The following is a 23,417-nucleotide window of genomic DNA, read 5'->3' as shown; positions in this document are numbered from 1 at the left end:
AAGTCAAGACAGGAACTCAAGCAGGGCTGGAACCTGGAGGCAGGAGCTGAGGAAGAGGCCTTGGAGGGAGGGGTTTGCTCATCCTTGCTTGCTCATCCTGGTTTTTTTTTTTTTTTTTTTTTTTTATAGAGCCCAGGACCATCAGCCCAGGTATGGCTCCACTCACAATGGGCTGGGTCCACCTTCATCAGTCATTAAGAAAATGACCTACAGCCAGATCTTATGGAGGAATTTTCTCAGTTGAGGTTTCCTACTTTTAGATAACTTTAACTTGTGTTAAGTCGACATAAAACTATCAGCACAACCTATTTCATCTTTTATCAGAAATGCATATTAGACTGTGGTAAATACTTTCCCTGTGAATATTGAGAGGTTCTCACAAGTTGTTTTTAGTGTGTTAGTATGATGAAATACATTGATTTTGGAATGTTAAGTCCACTGTACATATCAGCATTAAACCTCACTTGCTAACTTTGCGGTATTTTTATTATTCAGTTTCAACATCACACTGCTCTCATTGACTAAGGATGAGAGTGTTTCCTGGAGGAGTTCATGTAGGGACCCTGGGTAGTCGCTGCGTTTCTCACACGATTCCAAGCCTCTTCCTTTGAGAACCTGCAATCTTTTTACATACAGTTATCAGATGCTTCCAACTTGGTCTTCTGCTTTCTGGGTTTGCCCAGTTGAGGCTTTGATTTTCCAGGACCAGTTAATAGCATGCTACCACCTGTTTCCCAGCTTCTGAATGGATTGCTTCAGTTTTTCCTGCAGTTGGCTTGGATATGAACACACCAAGGAATGCTAGGAATATATTCACTGGCTCCTCGATGCAGGGGTAGCCTTCACTGCCATTGCTGACAAGCTATGAACAAACAGCAGTGAATGCAGGCATCTTCCATTCTGCCTGGAGACAGACCTTCTAAACTACCGGTTTCCATCTGATAACTCCCTTCACTCTATTGTCTCTCTCACTCCCTCTCTTTCTCTCCCTCTCCTTCCCTCCCTCAACCCCCTCTCTGTGTGTGCACATGGGCATGTGTGTACACTGGCCTGTGCATCTGCTCCTGCCTCCAGGTTCCTGCCCTGTTTGAGTTCCTGTCCAGACTGCCTTTGATCATGAATAGTGAGTGCAATGGAAGTGTAAGCCAAATAAACCCTTTCCTTCCCAACATGCCTTTGGTCATGGTGTTTTGTTATAGTTATAGCTTTGTTATAGAAACCCTAACTGGCTGAGACATGGAGATTGCTTGGATCCCACTAGCAAAGGCTCAGTCCACAAAAGTGCCTTCCAACTGTAGGTTCCAACCCCAAGCCACTGGCTGCTCTGCCTGTGCTTCTGACTGGCCAGCTAGAAAGGAGATGTTTTTTGTGGTTTGGGTATGAGGTGTTCGTATTGGCTCTTGTGTTTGAGCGCTCAGTGACTAGATAGTGAACCAATCACTAAGGGTGAATTTATTGGGTTGAAACCTGGCCCAGGTTCTGCTGGCCTCTCCTGCTGTTCCTCTCTCTCTCCTCCCCAATTTCTGCTATGGTCTAACCAGCCAGATTCCTAGTGGCCCTGTTCCTCTGTCATGAAATTACAATATCCTGTCCTCCTCCTCTGAGTCACTTCCTGTCAAGTATTTGGTCACAGCAACAAGAGAAAAAAAAAATATCTGGACATGGTAGCACTTGTCTTTAATCACAACTCCTGGGAGGCTGAGATAGGTGGAGCTCTGTGAGTTCGAGACCAGCCTGCTCAACATTGTAAGTTCCAGGCCACCCATGACTACACAGTGAGACTGCTTTGCCCTCAAACACACAAAAGTAATTAAATAACTGTTGGGGAATATTTTCACACACTGTGTATTCATATGCTGATTTCTGCACCCCTCTGAGACCCGGTTGCAGTCTGGACCTTGGTGTGACTCAGTATTTTGTAAAGCATTGTTCCCCATTGCCTTCTGATTGGTTAAATAAAGAGCTGTATAGCCTATAGTTGCTCAGGAGAGCATAAGGTATCCATGCCTGGATTAGGAGGGAGGGTCTCAGGTGGGACCCAGAGAGTCAGCATCTCCACTGGGACACAAAAGGAGGAGGATGAACCAGAGAGAGACTAAGATAGCAGGTGATGGGGCCACATGGTTGGGAAGCAGGCCAGGCCAGGCCAGCATAGTCGGGTTAGAATAGCTCAGAATTTGCCCACCTTAGTACCTGAAATGTATTAATAAGTCTAAAGGTCTCCATGTCATGATTCATAGCAAAGGCTGGCACAGAAAAGCCCAACTGATTCCCATTGCTTTAGCCCTTGTAGATTCAGTCAGTTTGCTGAAATGGCTCCCAAAGCTAAGAAATACAACTTTTATTTTAAAGGATACGATGAAAAGACTGTGGTTTGGGAGGAGGGTTGTTGAGCTCTCATGCCCACCGTGAGCACCCTATCAGGAACCCCCAGAAGGTCTCCAGACACTGCCTCATTTGGATTTTATGGAGGTTTCATTGCATGGGTGTGATGGAATCATGAACAACAGTGAAAATGTGATTGAGCAAAGTCTGTGCTGACAGCCAGCCAGGGCACATCCTTCAGTGTTCTCTTAAGGCTACAAGACAAGGCCTTGGAATGAGGGTCTCATTGCTACAAGGCAGATCAGAGACTGTTCTTCCATTTTCTTTCTGTTCAAGGGCCTGAACTTGGAACCTCATGCACGTTAGGCAAGTGCTTGGCCCTGCTCACCATTTTCTTCATTTGTATTGAGACTTAGAAAGTGTCCATCAGTTCCTTGTCACATTAGGAAGCCGATTTGCAAAGAAGAAAAGTGAATGTTGGCTCACAGTTTTGGAGATCTTGGTCTATGACTAGTTGGCAGTGCAGCTCTGGGCTTGTGGTGGCACATCTGATTGGAGAGAGCGATGGAACAAAGAAAGAAGAGAGAGGCTGAGGTCTCACAGGCGGATCAAAGATACCGCCCAGTGACCAAAGACTTATTAGGCATCACTTCTCTTATTTTTTATAGTTTAAAAATTATTATACTTTATTTTCTGAGATGAAATCATTATATTATTTTTCCCTTCCCTTTCTGTCTTCCAAGTCCTCCAATGTACCTGTCTTTTTTAATTGGTTGTTTATATGTATATGTGCAATTAATATAATATTAATTATTATATATAACAAAATAATATAAATATGTAATACATACATATATAATATTATATGTTATAATATTATATATATTATAACCTACAGACAGCTAAGGAATGCTGGGATAAATAGCCTTCCCCAGGGGTGAGCACACCAGTTGGTTATATAATACCAAATGGTCAACCCTGAAAAAATACATGTAGGTAACATTATTCAAACTGAACAGACCTCACTTGCTAAAGTTTCCACTACCTCCTGATAACACCAATATGGAGACCAAGACTTTATACATAGGCCCCCAAAGGACATTCCAGATTCAAGCTATAGGAGAGGTGTGAGAATAAACCATCTTAAACCTGAGGTCAGTACTCCCCTCCCTTTACAGGGCTTAAGCTTCTATAGAATATATACATAACCAGCTTTTTTCCTAGAGTCCATCTAAGCAAGTTCACTGCCATGTTCCTGGGTGCACAGACTTGAAGTCCTCTAGTTTACAGGTGCAATATGTCAGTCACCTTGGATGAGTCTTAGCCAAATTTGCTGGAGCAAGATCTGTGACTTCAAATGATTACCAAAACAGCAGCAGGGGCCCAAGGTGGAGCTACATCCCGCAATTAGAGTGAGTTAGATCTGAAGAGGATGCTTCTTGGGTGATTCTGGCCTGAATAATACAATCATCCCACTGCCAGGGCTGGAGACGGACTGCAAAGCACATATCCAAGGGGCCAGCTGCTGGGAGGCGTGCAGCTCATTCTCCATTCCATCGAAGCTGGGATGTTGTTGCTATAGGATCCTCCAGGTAATGCTTCCCACTTCAGGGAGACAGGCTCTGGAGGAAGTAGAGGATCTTGAAGAAAGCTCTGTAATTATAACTGAAAAGAAGGCAGCTACTATTTTGCCTGCAGAACACTGTGTTTCCCCGTCAACTAGTAGAAAACAGACCCCAGGTTACCTCTTCTACATTTGTGTAACATCTTTGGCTATTGCTTCAACCTCCAGTTGAAAAGAGAATTCCTCTTTCTCCAGGAATCTCCCAGCTGACCACCGATTCACAATGTGGGTCTCACAACCTCCCCATCTCACAAAAATGGAGATGTGATTTCAAGTGGAAAAAAAAATCTGACAGGGAGGTTATGAGACAACTCCACACCTACAGCCGATCTGTCTTCAGCTATTTACAGCTATGTTTTAAAAACATGTCATTTAAATATGAGTGGCGGCTTCCTGTAAAACTTTGGATGTAGCAAGCAACAAGAAATATGGCCCCGGGGGGTGAGAAAGGAGAAAAATAGTTTCTGTACACAAAGCCCTACCATAATAAACAAGCAGAGACAGCGCTTCCTGACCCACTGTGCCAAGCAAACATTTGAATCCCAGACTCTGCTGCATTCAAAATATTTTTACTAGACCAAGTGCAAAGTATTATTATCATTAATATTAAGTGTATCCTTCTTGGAACGCGCCCAGGCTAGGGTTCTACCCAAAGGCCCCCTAGAAGCCAAGGGTAAGGACGTTGATCTCCACAGTTGGTTTGGTTTTAATTCCCTTCATATAAATTTTGCAAAGCTGGGGACACACATGCACATTATTGTGCTGATGAAACCTACGCCCAACAGCCCCAGGCCCCCAGCAACCACCCCACAAAACCATTGCAACGGGATGGGATGGGATAGAAATTCCAGAGCAGTAAATAGGCAGCACGCAGAGCCAGATTCCCAAAGGAGTTGGGGGGGGGGGGAAGCAAGAACAGTTATGAAGGCACTGGGTGTCCACAGCTGCCAGGGAGTCCACCAGTGTAAAAGCCTTGGGAAGACAGGAAAGTGGACAAGAGAGAAACGTCTTTCTGTGCTCTCTTTGTTCAGAAAAGCAAATGCAAATGTGGATATTCCTTTTGCTTAAAACCAAAACAACAAAACAAAACCGAAAGCAACAAGAACCACAAACCCAGAGCTACTAGTCATAACGCATGTGCCAAGTTGACACATGTGTTATATAAGTGACACACATGTCACATGTAAGAGATGCTTGTTTGTATGCAGTTTGCTGAGGTTCCACAGAGCCACCTGTGCAAACCACACCCAAGACCCAGAATGTTAGCAATCCCCGAGAAGTATCCTTGGGTCTCTCTGCAGTCAATTCCTGCCTGACTCATCTCTCCAGAGGTGACCACCACCATCTGGAATCCTTCCATATATTCCTTCATAGGCAGGAACAAGAAATTACAGAGTATATTAAGGGCAACTTTATGCTAATGGATTTGAAATCAGGCTGCAAGAACTGTGTGTGACAAGAAGTGACTTACCCAGAGACTGACTTACCCAAAGACTCTGTCAGCCTTCCCCTGGATGTGACAAAGGAGGGAGGGAGAGAAAGGATGAGTTGCCCATGTGGATGCGTGTGGGAGGGGCATCTTCACAAGTGTCACTAAGGCCCTGAAAGAAAGAAGGCCATGTTTGGAGGGATCCAGCAGGAGGAAGGGGACACAGCATCCACCATAGTGACACCTGTAATGTATTGCCGGCATGCCAGCACCTGGGAGCAGGAGAGTGTCTTGTCACAATCACCACTCACAAACCTGGGTCTAAAAGAGCTGATTGGTCCTAATTCCCCACGCTAACTGATGGGGATGTGTGTCACTCAAGCAGCTGTCCTAACCAACACTACAAAGCATGGGGACGGCAGAGACACATTGATCACCTCAGGGCCTTGATCACCTGTGTGTTACTATCTTCAGCGCCTCAGCCGTCTTAATGCTGCAATCCTCAGGTTGTGATGACTCCCAACCATAAGGTTATTTTTCTGGCTACTTCATAACTGTAATTTTACTACTGTTATGAATCGTAGTGTAAATATCTGATCCGCTTGCAAACACTTCACAGATACACCAGCAGTCCAGTTGGGCAGTATTTACAGCAGCATGGATGGCAGCACAACCTAGCAGGAACAGTTGGGCCTCAGCAAAACAGGCATGAGTCAGCAGGAGGGATTCAGACCACCAGGGACGCCAGGAACAGTCCTTGGCTGTGCCTCTCTCACAAAGTGAAGATCAGGGAAGACTGGAGACCAAGAAGTGTTTAGCTATGCAAGCAAGCCAAGCTCCTCTCACAGTCCGTTGAGTCTATTTATATCCCCTCCAAACATCACTTGTCCTCCACGGGTCTTGTCTCGCCATTTGTCTGTGTCAGCTGACATCACTCTGCCAATCAGCCCAAGTTCGAGGAAGCTGCAAGAAGCTGCAACACACCACCGGAAGTTTTTTTGGTGAGTTTCTGTCTATGGAGTCCCAATAAAAGGGGCTCAACTACTCTCAATGTAAGGCGGACCGATACCGGTGTGTAGTTATCAAGAATCCTTCATCACGTGTCCTTTCGCGTGCTTGTTTTAGCAGAAATCCTTTCACCTGTGTCTGCTTCAGCAAAACAGTCCTTCATGTGTCTGCTTTAGCAAAACAGCTTTTCACTTGTGCCCACTTCAGGAAAACTCTCCTTCACATGTTTGCCCCAGCAAAACATCATCCGACCCAACTGACTTTGCAAAGAACCCGTAAGTTTCCACTTCACTTGTGGAATAAGATTAGTTTGTTTCACAGGAGAAAATAAAATCTTGAAAGAAAATTATGATTATCTGTCCAAAATGTTTATCTTTGTTTTTAAATTTAATTAATTTTAATGGACTAAAATCAAGGATTATAAATATCGCTGGGGTGAAAATAATATGTTTTTGATTTTTAAAATGATTTTATTTTTATATGTACGATCATTTTGTCTGCATATATCCCTGTATACCACATGTATTCCTGGTGCCTCTGGAGGCCAGAGAGAGCATAGAGTCCCCTAGAACTGAAGTTACAGATGGTTGTGAGCCATCATGTGGATGCTGGGAATTGAACCTAGGTTTTCTGGAACAAACAGCAAGTGCTCTTAACCACTGAGCCACCTCTCCTCCTCTGACTCCATAATTTGATATGCAGATGATGTCGTGTTTAAGTCAGACACATATAATTTCTGTTGAAGACCTTCTAGGCTTTGGAATGTAGAAAGTGTCGTCTGTCCTGAAAGTAGCCTTGCTACACAGTCTGAGAGTTGGTTTCCACATACAAAGAGCAACACGCACAAGGGCAACGGCTCTGCAAGAGGAGCTGCGTGGATGTATGGAAAACTGTGTGAACATAGATCCCGGAAAGATGTACAGAAGCCCTAGGCCTCAGTGCTTGTGAGTGAGACTGTATCAGTCTCTTCAGGCGTATGTAGGCTAAGATGAAGGAAGCCATGGTGAGTTGAGGCAGGGTGGAATCTGGCATGGGCGTTGCCTTTATAAAAAGAGGAAGAAAAGGCCTGAGCCTCTGGACCAACAGATGGGAGCTTACTGAGAGCCAAAGAATACCTGAGGCTATCCTAAAAACAAAACAAACAACCCCCCTACCTCCCCTCAACCACCACACCTACAAGACAAATTCCTCCCTGAAGGTCTGGAGGGAACAACACCCTGACTTTGATCTGACCTTCAATGACTCAGAGACAACAATTTCTGTCATTTCCAGCCACCTGCTTGCTGTACTTTATTATAGCCAATCTAGGAAACTGACATAGATAGCCATCACTTAACAGCCCAGGCCTTCCCCGAGATTCAGTGTTCTCCTTTTAAGGTAGGTCTCAGGAAGGAGACGGGGCCAGAGGAATCTGGGTTTCTCTTCAGGCCCAGGTCCTCAGCAACTCCCAGGGAGAGGCAGTAGAATGTAGCAGCAGAGATCCTGGTCTCTGGGGTTTGCATTCAGAACTCTGGTTGGCTGATCTTTGGCAAATTACTCAACATCTCCATGCCTCAGCAGCCTAATCTGTAGGAAGGAGACAAAACTGAGTTTCTAGGAGAGCAAACAGGGTATCACTATAACATGCTGTCCTGATATTAGGGTTTTGGGGTTCTTTTTTTGTTGTTGTTTTTGTTTTTGTTTCTTGTCAACTTGACACAAGCTAGAGTTATCCCTTGAAGTGGAATCTCAATTAAGAAAAATGCCTCCATCTAGATTGTCTATAAGACATTTTTTAAATTAATGACTGATGTGCCCAGGCTCAGCCCACAGGAGTATGTTGGAGAGTCTAGTGGTGGTGGTGGTGGTGGCAGTGGCAGAGGCGGTGGCGGTGGCAGCGGCGGCCTGGAGGAGGCAGCAGCATCTGGGCAGGTGGCCCTGAAAGCTAGTCATGTCAAGCAGCATTCTTCCATGGCTTCTGCTTGACTTCCTGCCTTGACTTCCTCCCCGACCTCCTTCAATGAATGACTACGATACAGAAGTAAAAGCTATAACAAACGTTTCCTCTCATGGTTGCTTTTGGTCATGGTGTTTTGCTTTATCACATTATTAGAAAGTCCAATTAATACAGATAGCTAGAATAACATCTGGATTGTAGTAGGTTCTAAAAGTTCAGTATGCCATAACCCTGGTGTCTCGTTCCTCTTATTGGCCACGGCATACTGCAGTGGGTCATCTGCTGGCCTGTACTGAAACAGTGGTGGGTGGCCAGAGGCTCAGAAAGACCAGGTGAGGATTTGGAGTTGGAATAAGGTCATATGTTGAGGCTCAGCAAGAAAAGTCAATAGCAAATGTGTCCAGAATGGGGATCGTGGTGCACAGTGTTCTGGGAATACCAGGAGGTGAGCTGAGTTGGGAACAAGAGAAGAAAATAGGTGACCAAATGTCTGGGAAAGTGGAGTCAGGAAAAAGCAGGGAAGTGAGCCACTACTGTCCCAGAAGGGGTAAACTGAGAGCATGCACAATGGCTGAGCAGTCCTAGGGGTGGCCAGGGTCTTAACGAGACTCTTGGTAAGGTGTATGGGAGAGGCTACTACCTACTAGGTGTGGGATATGGGTCAGGTAGGGAAGCGGGTAAGGGAGAGAGAGGGGAGAGAAGGTCTCCCCAAGGTCTCCTGGCTGGTAGGAATGGGCGTGCTGGGAATGATGAGCTGGTATTCACTGCCCTGCTGGCAGATGTGGTCAGACCTACAGATTTGGCTACATAGACACACACACACACACACACACACACACACACACACACACCATTCATCACCATAACTTATTAATTAGTTAATAATTAAACTAATGGGTTCATACACTTATATCACACTTCTTCATTTGTTACCTTTGAATAACACCTATGGATTCTATACTATTCAAACTGAGAATTTGACTAGTTTGCCTTTACCCACTGGGGCCAGCCTTTTCCTTCATTTCTGTCTCTCATGTACCTTCATCGTCGGCTACTTCATCAATAGAAGGGTATTATTCTGTTTGCTGGTATCAATGTAAGACATAGATGTCACCTCAAAGGGAGTAAGAACTGTCTGTCTTTAAGCTGAGTATGAATGGCCATAGCCCAGGAACAAGGATTCAGGTTGTGTCAAATAACATGTTCTAGTGCGGAATCAGCTTTGCGAATGTTTATAATTACACAATAAGATGGTTGTAAATCAAGGATTAAAACCAAACATCGATAGAAATGGCGGGTAGAAGAGCATTGAAGAGAGAACACTTCTGCAGCAGATGTCAAATGCTGCCAGACAGCATTCTTATCCTTGAGGGTGGCAGAAGCTAGTCACCTGCTCAGTCACTAGAGCTTTGAAAAGCTTACCTGATACAAGGATGCAAGGGCAGAGACAGACATGGGCAGTGAACAGCAAATAAAGAGATTAAAAATAACCTAAAATCACTTGGCCTTAGATGGGCAACATCCCAACTCCCCACCATTACAAAGTTCCAACCAGTCAATAGTCTTGTGAACCCTTGACAAGGGTATGGGGGTTCTCTGGGAGCTTCAGTTTACAATGGCCTGCAGGTGAGTTTCTTGTTCTTTCTAACGTTTGTCTCCGTGGTGGGAAGGAATGAATGACAACGGCACCTGTCCAACTTCACCAATACTGTTATGTCAGTCAGTCGGATTGTTGGCTGTTCCTGAGCCACAAAAAGTAGAATGTTCTTAAGGCCGAAATCAAATAGATTCTTTCTCTAACACACTGTCCCCGCTTGTAAAGCAGGCAGTTGTGAACCCCACAGTGTGGATGCTGGGAACGGACTGAGTTTTGACTTCCTGAGAGCAGCAAGTACTGTTCTTTCTCTCCGTGTTAAAATTTATTTATTTATTTTACATCCCAATAGCAGCTTCCCCTCCCTCCTCTCCCAGTCCCTTCCTCTTCTTCATCCCCCAACCCCCTCCAGTCGTCTGTCTTCTCTTTCTACTCAGAAAAGGGAAGGCCTCTCCTGGATATCTGCACTGACATATCAAGTTGTAGTAGGTCTGGCATATCTTCTCCTACTGAGGCTAGACAAGGCTCAGTTAGAGGAAAGGGATCCAAATACAGACACCAGAGTCAGAGACAACCCTTACTCCAGTTGTTAGGGGTCCCAAGTCAAGACCAAGATGCACATCTGTTACATATGTGCAGAGGTCCTAGGTTCATCCCATGCACGCTTTCTGTCTGGTAATTCCGTCTCTGTGAGCCCCTATGGGCCCAGGTTAGTTGATCCTGTAGGTTTTCTTGTGGTGTCTTTGACCTCTCTGGTTCCTTCAATCCTTCCTCCCCATCTTCCACAGGATCCCCTCAAGCTCGGCCTAATGTGTGGCTACAGGTCTCTGCATCTGTTTCTATCAGTTGCCAGGTGAAGCCTCTAGGATGACAGTGATGCCAGGTTTCTGTCTGCAAGTGTAGGAGAATATCACTAGTTGTGTCAGGGGTGGGTTCTCTCTCATGGTGCGGCTCTCAAGCTGGATCAGTCTTGCTTAACCTTTCCCTCAATGTCTGCTCCATCTTTACCCCTGCACATCTTGTAGGCCGGACAAATACTCTTTTTGGGGGGTTCGGTTTTTTGGTGGTGTTTTGTTTTGTTTTGTTTTGTTTTGTTTTTTTTGAGACAGGGTTTCTCTGTATAGCCCTGGCTGTCCTGGAACTCACTCTGTAGACCAGGCTGGCTTCAAACTCAGAAATCTGCCTGCCTTTGCCTCTCAAATGCTGGGGTTAAAGGCTTGTGCCACCACTGCCCAGCTAGGACAAGTACTTTTAACCTCAGCATCATCATACAGGATCTCCTGTGGCCAAGACTGGTTGAGACTTACTATATAGCTGGGGCTGGACTTGAACTCCCAAACTTCTTGACTCAGTCTTCCTAATGCTGAGATTGCAGGCAATGACCACATCAGATGTGGTCATAAATTTTATAGCTTTTTGCCTTTGTTTTTTCCTCCCTTAAATGTTATAATCACCACTTCCCCCCCACCCCCACCCCCGTTACAACAAATAGCCACACCCAATTTCCCAAGCTTCACTTATTTCCTGAGATTTGAAACAACTCCAAACTTGCCCTCCCCTGCTCGTATCCACACTGACAGGGTTGGAAGAAGTCTGTGAACTTGACTTCCCAGCTTCCCTTGCCAGCAAGTTTCTACCAATGAGTCTCTTCATTGGCATCAGGGGTGGCAATGGTGGGAGCTGTTATGTTCTAGACTCTGTAGCTGCAACCAAGGGGAAGAATCCAGGTTCTCCAGTGAAGCTGACGGTGGCCACATGCTGCGGTTGGCCCTAATGTCTGTTCCATTCCTTCAGTTCCAGAGTTTGCAGCCTCTTGTGGCTGTCTGGCTTTTGGGTGTTAAGGACTGAATGAATGCTTGCCTCGATCTCAACCCATTCATAAAAGCTCTCATTCCGTGGTGACTGTGTTTGGAGGCAGGGCCTATAAGACTTAGTTAAGGTTCAGTGGTACTGTATATTAGGAGCCCGAATTTGGTAGGACTGGTGTCTAAAGAGAAAGAGAGAGAGAGAGAGAGAGAGAGAGAGAGAGAGAGAGAGAGAGAGAGAGAGAGAGAGAGAGCAGAGATCTCAGGCGTGGAGCACACAGGGGGAAGCTGTGAGGACACTGGGAGAAGGTGCCTGTCTATAAGGCAGAAAGAGCGGCTCACCAAAGCCAACCCACAAGTCTTGATCATGAACTTGCAGCCTGTAATACTATGAAAGCATCAAACGCTGTTGCCACACATGGCACACGGCACACACGGCACACACGGCACACACGGCACACACGGCACACACGGCACACACGGCACACACGGCACACACGGCACACACGGCACACGGCACACGGCGCACACGGCACACACGGCACACGGCACACAGCGCACACGGCACACACGGCACACGGCACACAGCGCACACGGCACACGGCACGAGCAGAGCACGCACTTGCTAACCTCAGCCCCTGATCCTTGCTCCCTTCTCTCTCTCCAGTTGTTTTCTTTCTCTTTGCACGCCAATTCGGGAGCTTCTAGTCATGGACTCTCCCCTCTGCTATGTGCAGGGCTTGTTTCTTTTATTTGTTTGTTGTTGTTTTTTTTTTCAATTTCTCGGTTTTCTTATTAAGCTCTCTTAGTTCCGATCTCTACTTACACACCCATGTGTTCTCCCAGGCTGCCTATTTTTTTTCCATTACAGTTTTCCTTAGAACATTAGTTTTAATTATCTTAAATTCCCAGTATAATTCCAGCAGATCCACTGTATCCGCCTGCTTCTATTGCTTGTTCTTTCTCTTAAAACTGTGTCTTTACTTTTAGTCTGCCTAGTAACATACTGTTGAAAGTCAGTTGTGGCGTACCAGCTAATACAAAAGATAAAACAAGAATTTCCTGTTGTTTGGTTTTGTTTGTTTGTTTGTTTGTTTGTTTTGCCAAGCGTTTACTACTGGCTGTACAGTACAGATCAGGGGCTTCCGTGTTCTCTAGTGTTCTTGTTTTTATTTCTCTTTGGAAATAGAAAGCCTGAGTCTAGCAACTCTTTCAGGTGTAAGCCTATGGTCACACAAGAGCCTGTGGGAGCATGGAAGCACTCTCCAGTCCTGTGCTTGGGTGTTGATCTTCAGTGGGCCAGTGCTCTTTGGTCTTTACAAATCCTTCATTTCTCCACATAGGACAAACAGGAAGGCTACAGGGGGATGAAGCTGGGCATTTCCATCTCCCAGGCCCACTGGGTTCTTGTAAAAACTCTGGCCAGTTAGACTGAACCATGTCGTATCTTTTGAGAGCAGGTCCTGTTAAGAACAGAACACTCTACATGAGTTTGAAAATGAATGCATTCCAGTTTGCTTGCCAGAGGATCCAGATGGTTTTTTTTTTTTTTTTTTTTTTTTTTTTTTTTTTTTTTTTTTTTTTTTTTTTCCCATCCTCACTACGGGAGATCTTGAAGTCAAAATTCACAAGTGTGAGGCGTCCCTCACACCAGTCCCCTGGAGTTTCTTCAAATGTCCACATGGAACCTCCAGCAATTTGTCACCTATTGTCACCTACTCTCAGCCCCTCTCAATCACACTGAGGACTTTTGCTTATTTTTTTGTTTTAAATAGAGTCTCACTATCTTGCCCAGGCTGGTCTCCTACTCCTGAGCTCAAGCCACCCTCCTGCCTCAGCCTCCTGAGTAGCGGGGAGCCCAGGTGTGTGTGTACCAAACATGGCTCCCATGGAGGTGTTTGCTCCTAGATGTTTGCTGTGAGTGTCCGCATCCATCTATCTTAGTTACCTTTCTATTGTTGTGAAGCGACACTACGACCAAGGCAATTTATAAAAGAACGAGTTTTTTTAGACTTACAGTTTTAGAGGGTGGGTCCGTGATCATCATGGAAGTAAGCATGATAGCAGGCAGGCAAACACAGTGCTGGGGCAGTAGCTGAGAACTTACATTTGTTCCACAAGCACAAGGCAGAGAGAGAGAGAGAGAGGAGAGAGAGAGAGAGAGAGAGAGAGAGATTGGAAATGGTGTGAGCTTTTGAAATCTCAAAGTCCACTCCCAGTAACACACCCTCCTCCAACAAGGCCACACCTCCTAATCCTTCCCAAACAATTCTACCAATTGGGGATCCAGTATTCAAATGAATGAGCTTATGTGGACCCTTGTCATTCAGACCACCTCGAGACCTGTCTGTCTTTCCGGTTTTGAAGCCAGCACTTAGCCTTGTGACTTTACTTCTCCAATAGCTCTAAGAAGCTGTGTTGGTTCTCACGCTGTCCAGTAATTTTCTTACAGTGACAAGAGTGATGTCTTCCAAGATCCTTGTGTGCTGAACCAGAAACCAGAGATGGTTTTAGCATCTAGAGTGCTTGTCCAATGGCAAATCCTCCAAGTGCTTTGAGAAGTTTCTGTGTTCTAGACGGGTGCTGCCTGGTCTGGTGTTCTTTCTACTGCAGTGTATCTCCCTGCCTGGAAGCATCCATCTCAGAGCCTCCGGGACTCACGATCAAAGCTTGTCCCACTGCTCTGCAGGCCTTACCTCCAATGGATCGCCTGTCATTAACTGGGGATGCATCCATTGGTCCTTGGACCCAGCATGGGTCTTAATTTATCTCCTTGCTTTGCTGGTGTACTTCCTCAGTAAACTCTATAAAGAAAAGCTGTAGAATGTCTTCACTTGCTATTCCTGACTCTCCATTCCCTCTTTTTCTTATTGTTTTAAGCAGAGTCTCATTATTCAAACCAGGATGGCCTGGAACTCACTATGTAGCCCCGGCCCTCAAGATTAGGATTTACCTGGACCAGCTTGCTGACTTCTGAGATTACAGGCATGAGCTCTCACCTGGATGCTTGGGCCTAACAATTTAAATCACGCATTCACAGATTTTATCTTTTACACCCCAAAGGGTCTGGTGTCATTGTCTTCTAGAATCTTCTGAGAAGCTCTCACTTTTATTTCTTCTCTCTGAAAACTTGGGTATCTTTTTATTTATTTTATTTTATTTCTGTGTTCTCAATTTTCATGTGGCTATGTTTAAATACAGACAATGTGTTATCAATTCAGCACGGTAGTCAATAGCTCTCTTCAGAGGAACACTTCTGATCCTTTGTGCCAGTATCTTCCATTGTTTCTGAGATTATATTATTTCCTAAGTATTCTGTGCTTGTTGCAGACAAACAATCAAGCTTCTGACACACTGGGTCGACTTATTGTGACTGTGTTTTTCACTTACATCTTTTAGTTTCTTCCTATTTTCATTTTAAACTCTAGGAAGCATCCCGGCTTTATTTTATTGACAATGTTGAATTTTAAGATTATTTTATTACAAAAAGTAGACTTACTTTTTAATTATGTGTATATGTCTGTGTGTATGGAGGTATGTGTGCGCAGGAGTGACTGAGCACATGAGTGTCTAAGGAGGCCAGAGGAGGGTGTTGGTTCCCCAGCAGCAGGAATTATAGGAGGTTGTGAGCTCCCTGATGTGGGTGCTGGGAATTGAACTTGAGTCCTTGGCAAGGGCAGAATAGACTCTTAACTGCTAAGCCATCCCTCCAGCTCTAATTAGTTTATTTTAAAATTTATTTTTAATTTTTCAAATTTAATTTTATGTTTCTGTTTTATGTATGTGGGTGTTTGTCTGCCATGTATGTCTATGTACCGTGTGCCTGCTGCTGCTCAGAAAGGCCAGAAGAGGGTGTTAGCTCTCCTGTGACTGGAGTTACAGATGGCTAAAAACTGTCCTGTGGTTCTGGGATTTAAACCTGGGTCATCTGGAAGAGCAGTGGATGGTCTTAACCAATGAGCCATCTCTCCAGCTCCTCCTCTCCCCATTTTTTTGAGAAAATATTTCACTATGTAGCTCTAGCTGGCCCCTAAAACTTCCTATGTAGACCCAGCTGGCTTCAAACTCTCGAAGAGCCACCCGTCTCTGCCTCTTGAGGGTTGTTGTGCACCACCTGGCTCAGCTTAATTAAAATTTTTATTTAAGTCATCATGTTTGATTTCTAAGCTTCTGTCTTTACTGTGTAATTTCATTTTTCACAGCATCTATTTTTGTTTTTAAATTACAGGCCTCATACCTTCATTTCTCTGAAGATACCAGTTAATACTTTGAGGAATTATCTTCTGCTTTCTGAAGTATTTAGTTTCCCTACGGGATTGGCTGTTCTCGTGTTTCTTTATGTGTCCAGTGGGTCTCCATCCTTCTTTTGCTTTTGAGAGTGGAGCACCAAGGTGACTGTGCTGGGTGCCTGGTGCACAGTGTGCCTCGTTTGTAGAAGGTCTGCATCCACAAAAGGTAGCTTCCTGGATCGGAAAGTGTTAAGGACAGGGCCTAGAGCAGAGGTTCTCAAGCTTCCTAATGCTATGGCCCTTAAATACAGTTCCTCATGTTGTTTTTGACTCCCAACCACAAAAGCACTTTGTTGCTACTTCACGGCTGTAATCTTGCTACTGTTATGAGTTGTAATGTAAACATCTGATGTGCAGGATATCTGATATGTGACCCTCAAAAGGGTCACAACCCACTAGTTAAGAACCACTGCCCTAGACCGGTCTGTATCAACAAGCCCAGGTTAGGCCCATCTACCCTACGTTTCAAGAAGCCCTCCAGAGCGTTCTATAGGATGCCAAGGCAGATTTTCAGCATTACCCCATTACATAAAATTTGCTCATATTGAAAGACCAGTTAGTTCTTGGAAAGCATGTCCAGTGTTTCTCAGAGTGACTGAGGGTGGGCTGGAGGCCACGGCTAGCTGTTACCACCCTATGTCTGGGTAGCTGAGGGTAAATGACTGAGCAGTGTTTTAAATAGACTTCTACTTAGCCCTGCTCTTCAGGTATTTCCCCTCTGCCCCACCAGCCTGTTTGGCTGTGTCCCCAGGTTCAGAGGGATGAGGCACCATCCCCGAGCTTCCCTCTGACATGCGCAGACGTGCAGGCATTGACCCTTCTCCCTCCAGTCCCTACCTGTCCATTTGATTTCCTGCTGGCATTCCCTTTTTCAAATGTCCCAACAACTAATGACTCTGTCTCTGGGCCACAGGGTGGCCTGGGAACTCATTCACCCTCTTCCTCAGAGTTCCTTTCTTGGTTACCCAAGAAAACACTTCCCCCCCACCCCCGACCACTTGTTTCAGCAATAGCTAGCTCACCTGTTGTGGTTCTACTATGCGGGCTCATTGTATCACTCACAAAGTCCAAGTTGTCATCGATCTCAACAATTCTGAAGTCAGAACTACTGTTTCCTCCATGTAGAAAGGACAAGAGTAAGATGCAGAGAGCCCATACCTCGGGGGACTCACAACTCCCCATGGGATTCTAGTGCTACACCTTCCCTCTGTGGCGAAGCTCCTCCAACAGAAAGTGTCCTGGGGGTCCACCCTGACACCCTATTAGGAATTACACCCCTTCACTTTTTTTTTTTTTTTTTTTTTAGTACGAAAAGGTCTTTAAAATATTAAAGAGGTTGGAATTCATTTTGTGTTAAGGTCCGCATGGTACTCCATGGGGTAAGTGGAAGCGACTTTAAATTGGTTTATTCTTTTTTTTTTTTTTTAAGATTTATTTATTTTATGTATATGAGTACACTGTCACTGTCTTCAGACACACCAGAAGAAGGTATCAGATCCCATTACAGATGGTTGTGAGCCACCATGTGGTTGCTGGGAAGTGAACTCAGAACCTCTGGAAGAGCAGTGAGTGCTCTTAACCACTGAGCTATCTCTCCATCCCGAAATTAGTTTATTCTTGAGGTGATCTCACTAGCTTGTCTGAAATGCAAGGTTGCCTTGGAGTCTCACAGCCTAGGGCTAATCTCACAAACTTGGCTCAAGCAAGAGAAAGGTCGCCTTCTGCCTTCCATTCTTCTGTTCGTGCCATGAAGTAGAAAGGAAAGGAGAGAGATGGTCTAGTTATTCAGAAAATGCTTCAGTGGCACAGCCACCCCATGCCTTAACTGGGAAGGAGAAGCTGACCCACCTGGGTGCGGATCCCTCAATAATGCAAAGGTAAGGCCAGAGGAGGTTTCCACAGCTGTGCCCGGGTAGAAGCAGACTATCCGGAAGCCTGTGCTTACCACCAAATGCTGAATGGAGACAGACCCAACTCAGCACAACACAGCTGCAGTTCCTGGCGCTCCAGGGTGAGCCCTTCTGCCCCATCCTTGGGAGAGACCACCAAGCTCCATAGCCACCTGCTTCCCAGGAGGTCACACATGAGCCTTGCAGGATACTCTGGACCCCAGTATGTCCCTGGGTGTAATGACTGGGGGTGAATGAGACAGCTGTTTACAGAGGGAGGGAGAAGAGAGGGAGGGAGGGGGTGGGCATTTTTCACAATTTAATAACCAGAGAAGCAACAGCACTTACAAACAAATTGAGCCAAAATGTCATTCAGGGACGGGGAAGAGCAATTACTTAAATATTTGAGACAGACACCCCAAGAGCGGTGATAGGGGCCATTCTTTGTTAATATTTAACTGGAGCTGGGCAGCCACCGAGAAAACAACTGTTTACAGGAGATATGAACTAACACCCCCTATTTGCTGAAACCCATGGGGAGACTATAGCTCTTGAACAGCTGATGGTGTTCCTAAATCCCAGCAGCTCCAGTAGGGGCCCACATCACCACCATGAGGCTGCAGGGGTGGGGAGGCCACAGCTGTCCCCAGAGCCCTGTGAAAACTGTAAACACACAGGCAGGGGTCAGCTGTCTTGCTCCAGACTCACAGTTTTCAGGAAGCCCAGCCCTGCAGCTGGGCCTGGGAGGTGGCTGCTGGCAAGATCATCAGCCCTCTCTCCTGCAGACCCTGGCCAGGCTGTCCTGGGCCCATGCACCATCCTGGCAGACACCATGCATGAAGCCAGGTGCTTATGAGCAGAGGAACTGAACCCCAAACTGGCTTGCTATGTCCCTCAGTTCACACTGGGGCCTCCTGGGACACCAGACTGGGCTGTCTATAGTTAATAAGCTTAGCCTGTTTGCAGGGTTGGGAGACAGGAGCTTTGTTCATTACAGTGTCTACCTCCATTAGCTTGTCTTTTACCTACAATGGACTACCTCAAGTCTCACTTCTGCCCTGCTGATATGACAACCATTTCCTAACTTACTTGTCCATGTTAGCTAAAACCAGACCCAACTTACTCTTCGGCTGCCCTGTACTGGAAAGCCCGGTTCAAGACCAAGGGAAACGTTACCTTGAGTTCTTAGGTTGTTTCCAAGGTGCCACAGTTGAGACCACCTGTGCCTTTCAGAAGCCCATGTCCTGTTGCATCATCTAATATGTTTGTTACAAAGTTGCCCAACCCTAGACCCACAACCCTGGCCTCCTCCCGGCAAGCCACTGCCAACTGGTAAAAACCACAGACGGCCTTGACCTATCGAGAGCCTTCCCGTTGTTTGCACACCTGGTCAAAAGAAGCGAAAGATGGAAGAGGGAGGCGTGCTCTGAAAAAGCCATGGAAGAGCTGGGGCCGGTACAACAATATTTGTTAAAATAAAATTTAGTTTATAAGAGCTAAGGTTTGGGTAGATATTTAGTACAAAATTGCAGACACACACACACGCACTCCTCAGGACTATTGACACAGGCTGTCTAGAGTACTAAAATCATAGTCATTAAACTTTTTGTGTTCACTGAATAGCTCTGGATATTAAAAATCTAAAGGAACATTGAAGAGATTGTGATTAAGGAACGTGAAACAACTGGCAAAGGTTCCAGTTTAGCTAAATGCTGGTCAATGGGATCTAGAGACATCCATGGCCACTGAGTCACCAATTAGTCATTTGAACAATTTTTTATTTTGATTGTTGCTATGGTTTCAACACAACTCCCTCTACCTCCCAACTCAGGTCAGAATTTAGTCCCCATTGTGAAGTAAGTGTTAGAGAACAGACACAATCTAGCCAACAGTGAGGCATGGCTCCTGCCTACTGGGGAGAGATCCCTTGCTGCTTGGGACTCTGCCAGCAGAGTCACCACCAGATGCAGCCTCTCAACCTTGGATCTTTGCAACAGTGAACTGAAGAAGGCCTCTTTTCTTTTGAACTCACCCAGGCAAGGTGTTGTGTTTTCTTAGTAGGGAAATGTTTCCAGCTTCAGAGTGGTACTCTATCTAACATTTTGGGGAGTCTCTTTCTTTGGAAGGAACTTTGTCTTCTTGGGAGAACAGAGCTATTCTCTCCCTGGCTTCTGGAGAGGCGTAGATCCCCGCAGTCCTATATGGCCACTAAACGTGGGGCTAGGTTGAAGCAGCTGGCCAGTGTCCTAGGCACAGGTAGCATGCTCAGTATGGATAACATCCTACACATGTCCCATGGTCACCCAGCAGCAATGGATTCTGGGTCATTTTCTCAAAGCCATTCAGTAGTCAGTTACCTACAGGTCACTTTGAATCCTCTTATTATCTTTCCTCCCAAATGGTAACCAGTCTGTTTTGCAGTCAGAAGACCTTGTGGGCACAATCAGGGATGTCCTTGCATTGCATTGTTTGAGGGCTATCTCCTTCCCTAGCTGAAATCTTATTCAGAGCTAACAGGCATGCCCTTGGCACAGTGCTTTGCTTGTCATGCCTTGCTCATATAAGGCACAAGCCTACCTTGATGTCCCTCCTGCTCTTCCCTCTTCAGCACCCAGATAGGCTCAGTTGTCCTAGAATTGCACACATCAATCAAAACTCAACTGCACGCTCAGATGGGCAGCATGGGGTTACTTGGTGCATTCAAGCGTTGGAGAGGTCACTTCTGGAAGGGTTTTATCATGGTCTGAATTTCAGGCACGGAACACAACTGACTCTTCCACCTGTCCTTTCCTCAAAGTAGCATCGTGGTAACTCATCTCCCTGAAGCAGTGGCTGTCCTCATGTTGGCACTTGAGGACCAGTCATTCTGGTTAGCAGAGGGGGCATTCAAGTAGCCCAAAGGGCCGTCATAGGAGCTGGAGTTTGAAGGGGTTGGGGTCTTTTAGGGTATAGGGAACCCCCTCTTTACATTAAGGAGGATGCAGGATAATGTCCCCTGAGACTACTGCAGAGACAACTCCATCACCCACTGACTGTGCCATTCCTGAGTGTCATTCCCCAGATTCAGGCAGAGGTTCACTCCCCACCTTGGAAAACTTGTCTGTTTGTTGCCGTTGTTATACCCACCTAATAGTCTGGCATGTTTAAAGTCTATAAATGTGCCTACATAAGAGTATTATTTTTTAACAGTATTTACTGAGTTTTAAATTCTTATTTTTATACTGTGATAAAACATGTGCAAGCAAAATTCACTGTTGATGACAGCGCAAGATGAGTAGGCTGAGCACGCTGGTACTTCAGTACAGCCATGGCCACCCCTTTCCAGAAGTTCCTCATCTTCCTAAGCTGGAACTATGAAGTCCCCAACAACCACTCTCCTGCTTTCTGTCTCTGCCTGCACAGGAGCCTCATCAATGGAACTCTATAACATGGCCTTTTGAACCTGGCTTACTTAACTCAGCGTCATCAGGGTTAATCCATATTTTATCATTGGGCATAGTTTCCCGTCTTCTTACAGCTGAATGTTCTACTGTTTGGACTGTGCTTTTCTCAACCATCCATCCGCTGACACTTGGCGTTACTGCATTTTAAATTAACATATTAACGTCGGCTTTCTTCAGTGTCTTAGTTTCAGTGGACCATGACCTCACTGCCTGTTCCCTTTTCTTGTCCACGGCAAGCCTGTTGCCTCTCACCTGGGCCTGTTCCACCTGCACATCTGGCCACAGGCAGCTCCTCCCACCACCGTATTCTTGTTAACAACATCTATTCACAGGCCTTGTCTATCATCACTGGCTCCAGGTTTCTACGAGCACCCTTCCCATTCCAACGTGATCCTATTCATGACTCTTTGTTTATGCTTTCTGTGATTAATTCAGCCCCTAGCTTTCCTTGTGAACTCGACTCAATCTAGAATCCCTAGGGAGAGTCTCTGTCAGGAACTGTTTACATCAGCATGGTCTGTACGGCATGTCTGTGGGGGATTGTCTTGATTGCTTTAGTTGGTACAGGAAGACTGTTTGTCTGATCTGGTTTTTGTCTAACAACAGATTGAATCTGGTGCTGGTCCACAGGAACGATGAGAATCCAAACATCTGGAGGAAGACTGAGCACCTCTGTATCCCTTGCCGTGTTCCAAGCCCTAGAGATGCAGTGGTGGACAAGACAGGCACACTCTCCTGTTTCCACGGGCTCAACATAGCTGTACAATCTGACTGAGGAGTAAAACAGACTGGCCAATAAATAAAATGCACACAGAGCTAAGAGAGGGAGCAGGGGGAGGGGAGTGTGCACAGTTTCAGTGTGAGCCTGAAAAGGGCTCTCCACGATAGTGCAAGGATCCCAGAGAACTGTGAAGCTCTGAGGTGAGGGGGGTAGGAGAAAGGACCCAGAATGGTGTTGAGTGTGCAGCATTGGAAGTTGGCGTCACTGGAGCCATGGGGCCAGTGCAGGGACTGTGTGAGACAGGGAGCTACAGTGACAGCTAAAGGAAGAGTGTTATACTGACCTCTGTGTGAACAGGACACACTTTCCACATGATGAGGCAACACAGGTGGGTTTGAGGGAAATGAAGTGAGGCTGTTTGCAAAGATCCAGGCAGGAAGCAGCCATGGTGGGCCAGGGTGGTGGTGCTCACAGGGAGGACTGTGTTGCAAAGGAAGTGCAGCAGTGTTCCACAGTTTCTATGTGCTTTGTCCTTCTAGGATTCATGGGTTTTTGGCTTGGTCCCCAGTGGTATGAGGTTGAGAGGTTGTGGACCCCAAAATGGGCAGAGTTGGCTCGGTCACTGGGGATGTTGTTTTTGGAAGGGACTGATGTAGTTACTGTGGGAGCCTGAGTTACTCCTCCAGAAAGGGTAGTTTTAGAAGACCAAGACTGGCCTCTCTTATCCTGGATTCTGGTCTGACAGTGTGGTCTCTCACATGCCCATCTGTTCCCCACAAATGCGATCCCATCAGTGGTGGTGTTCTCATGAGCAGAAGCCAGATCCATGCTCTAATGCCTCCAGAAACAGGAGCTAAATAGAGCTCCTTTCTTTCCAAACCACTCAGGGCTCTATCTTTCACCACAAGAGGAAATGGGATAAGACATGGAGAACAAGAGAAGGGGACAGAGATAAATCACATGTGGTCCAAGTGATGGACACTGTCATTCCATAGAGCAAGTATATTGATTGGGGAGTGACACATGCTGAGGACGATCAATCAAACTTGCCAGTGTGGCTTTCATACCTGACTGGAGACACAAATATCCCTGAGAAGACAGAAGAGACTGATGGAAAACACCCCTGCCCAGTCACTAGACAACAGAGAGTTTTTGAGACGTAAGAGATTCTCTGGACTTATTGAAGGAAGTGGAACTGAAGCCTGAGCCCTCACTGGAGAGAAGGAGTGACCAGCCAAGCCAGTACTTCATGGCCTTCCTAATGCTGTGACCCTTTACTACAGTTCCTCATGTTGTGATGACCCCCAGTCATAAAATTATTCTTGTTGCTTCTTCATAACTGTAATATTGCTAC

General features: G+C 45.9%; 1 long non-coding RNA gene across 10 annotated transcripts; it reads right to left on the bottom strand.

The window, feature by feature from the left end:
• Positions 1-81: 81 nt before the first annotated feature.
• Positions 82-19,209, bottom strand: LOC143442598 (uncharacterized). 10 transcript variants are annotated; one of them, XR_013110881.1, is made up of 6 exons: positions 19,076-19,209; positions 17,859-18,162; positions 15,959-16,184; positions 13,739-13,823; positions 5,437-5,550; positions 82-3,947 (listed from the first exon to the last, which is right to left on the bottom strand). It is a non-coding gene; the product is annotated as an uncharacterized LOC143442598 (long non-coding RNA). The 10 variants fall into 10 exon arrangements; XR_013110891.1 differs by lacking the exon at positions 15,959-16,184 and having other exon boundaries at positions 82-2,873; positions 3,634-3,947; XR_013110892.1 differs by lacking the exon at positions 15,959-16,184 and having other exon boundaries at positions 82-2,873; positions 3,691-3,947.
• Between the last annotated feature and the right edge of the window lie 4,208 nt (positions 19,210-23,417).

This window comes from Arvicanthis niloticus, chromosome 1 (genome assembly GCF_011762505.2).
Source record: "Arvicanthis niloticus isolate mArvNil1 chromosome 1, mArvNil1.pat.X, whole genome shotgun sequence".
In the NCBI taxonomy this organism is placed as follows: Eukaryota; Metazoa; Chordata; class Mammalia; order Rodentia; family Muridae; genus Arvicanthis; species Arvicanthis niloticus.
The sequence above is the reverse complement of the archived record's forward strand: the minus strand, read 5'-3'. Positions and strand labels throughout refer to the sequence as shown.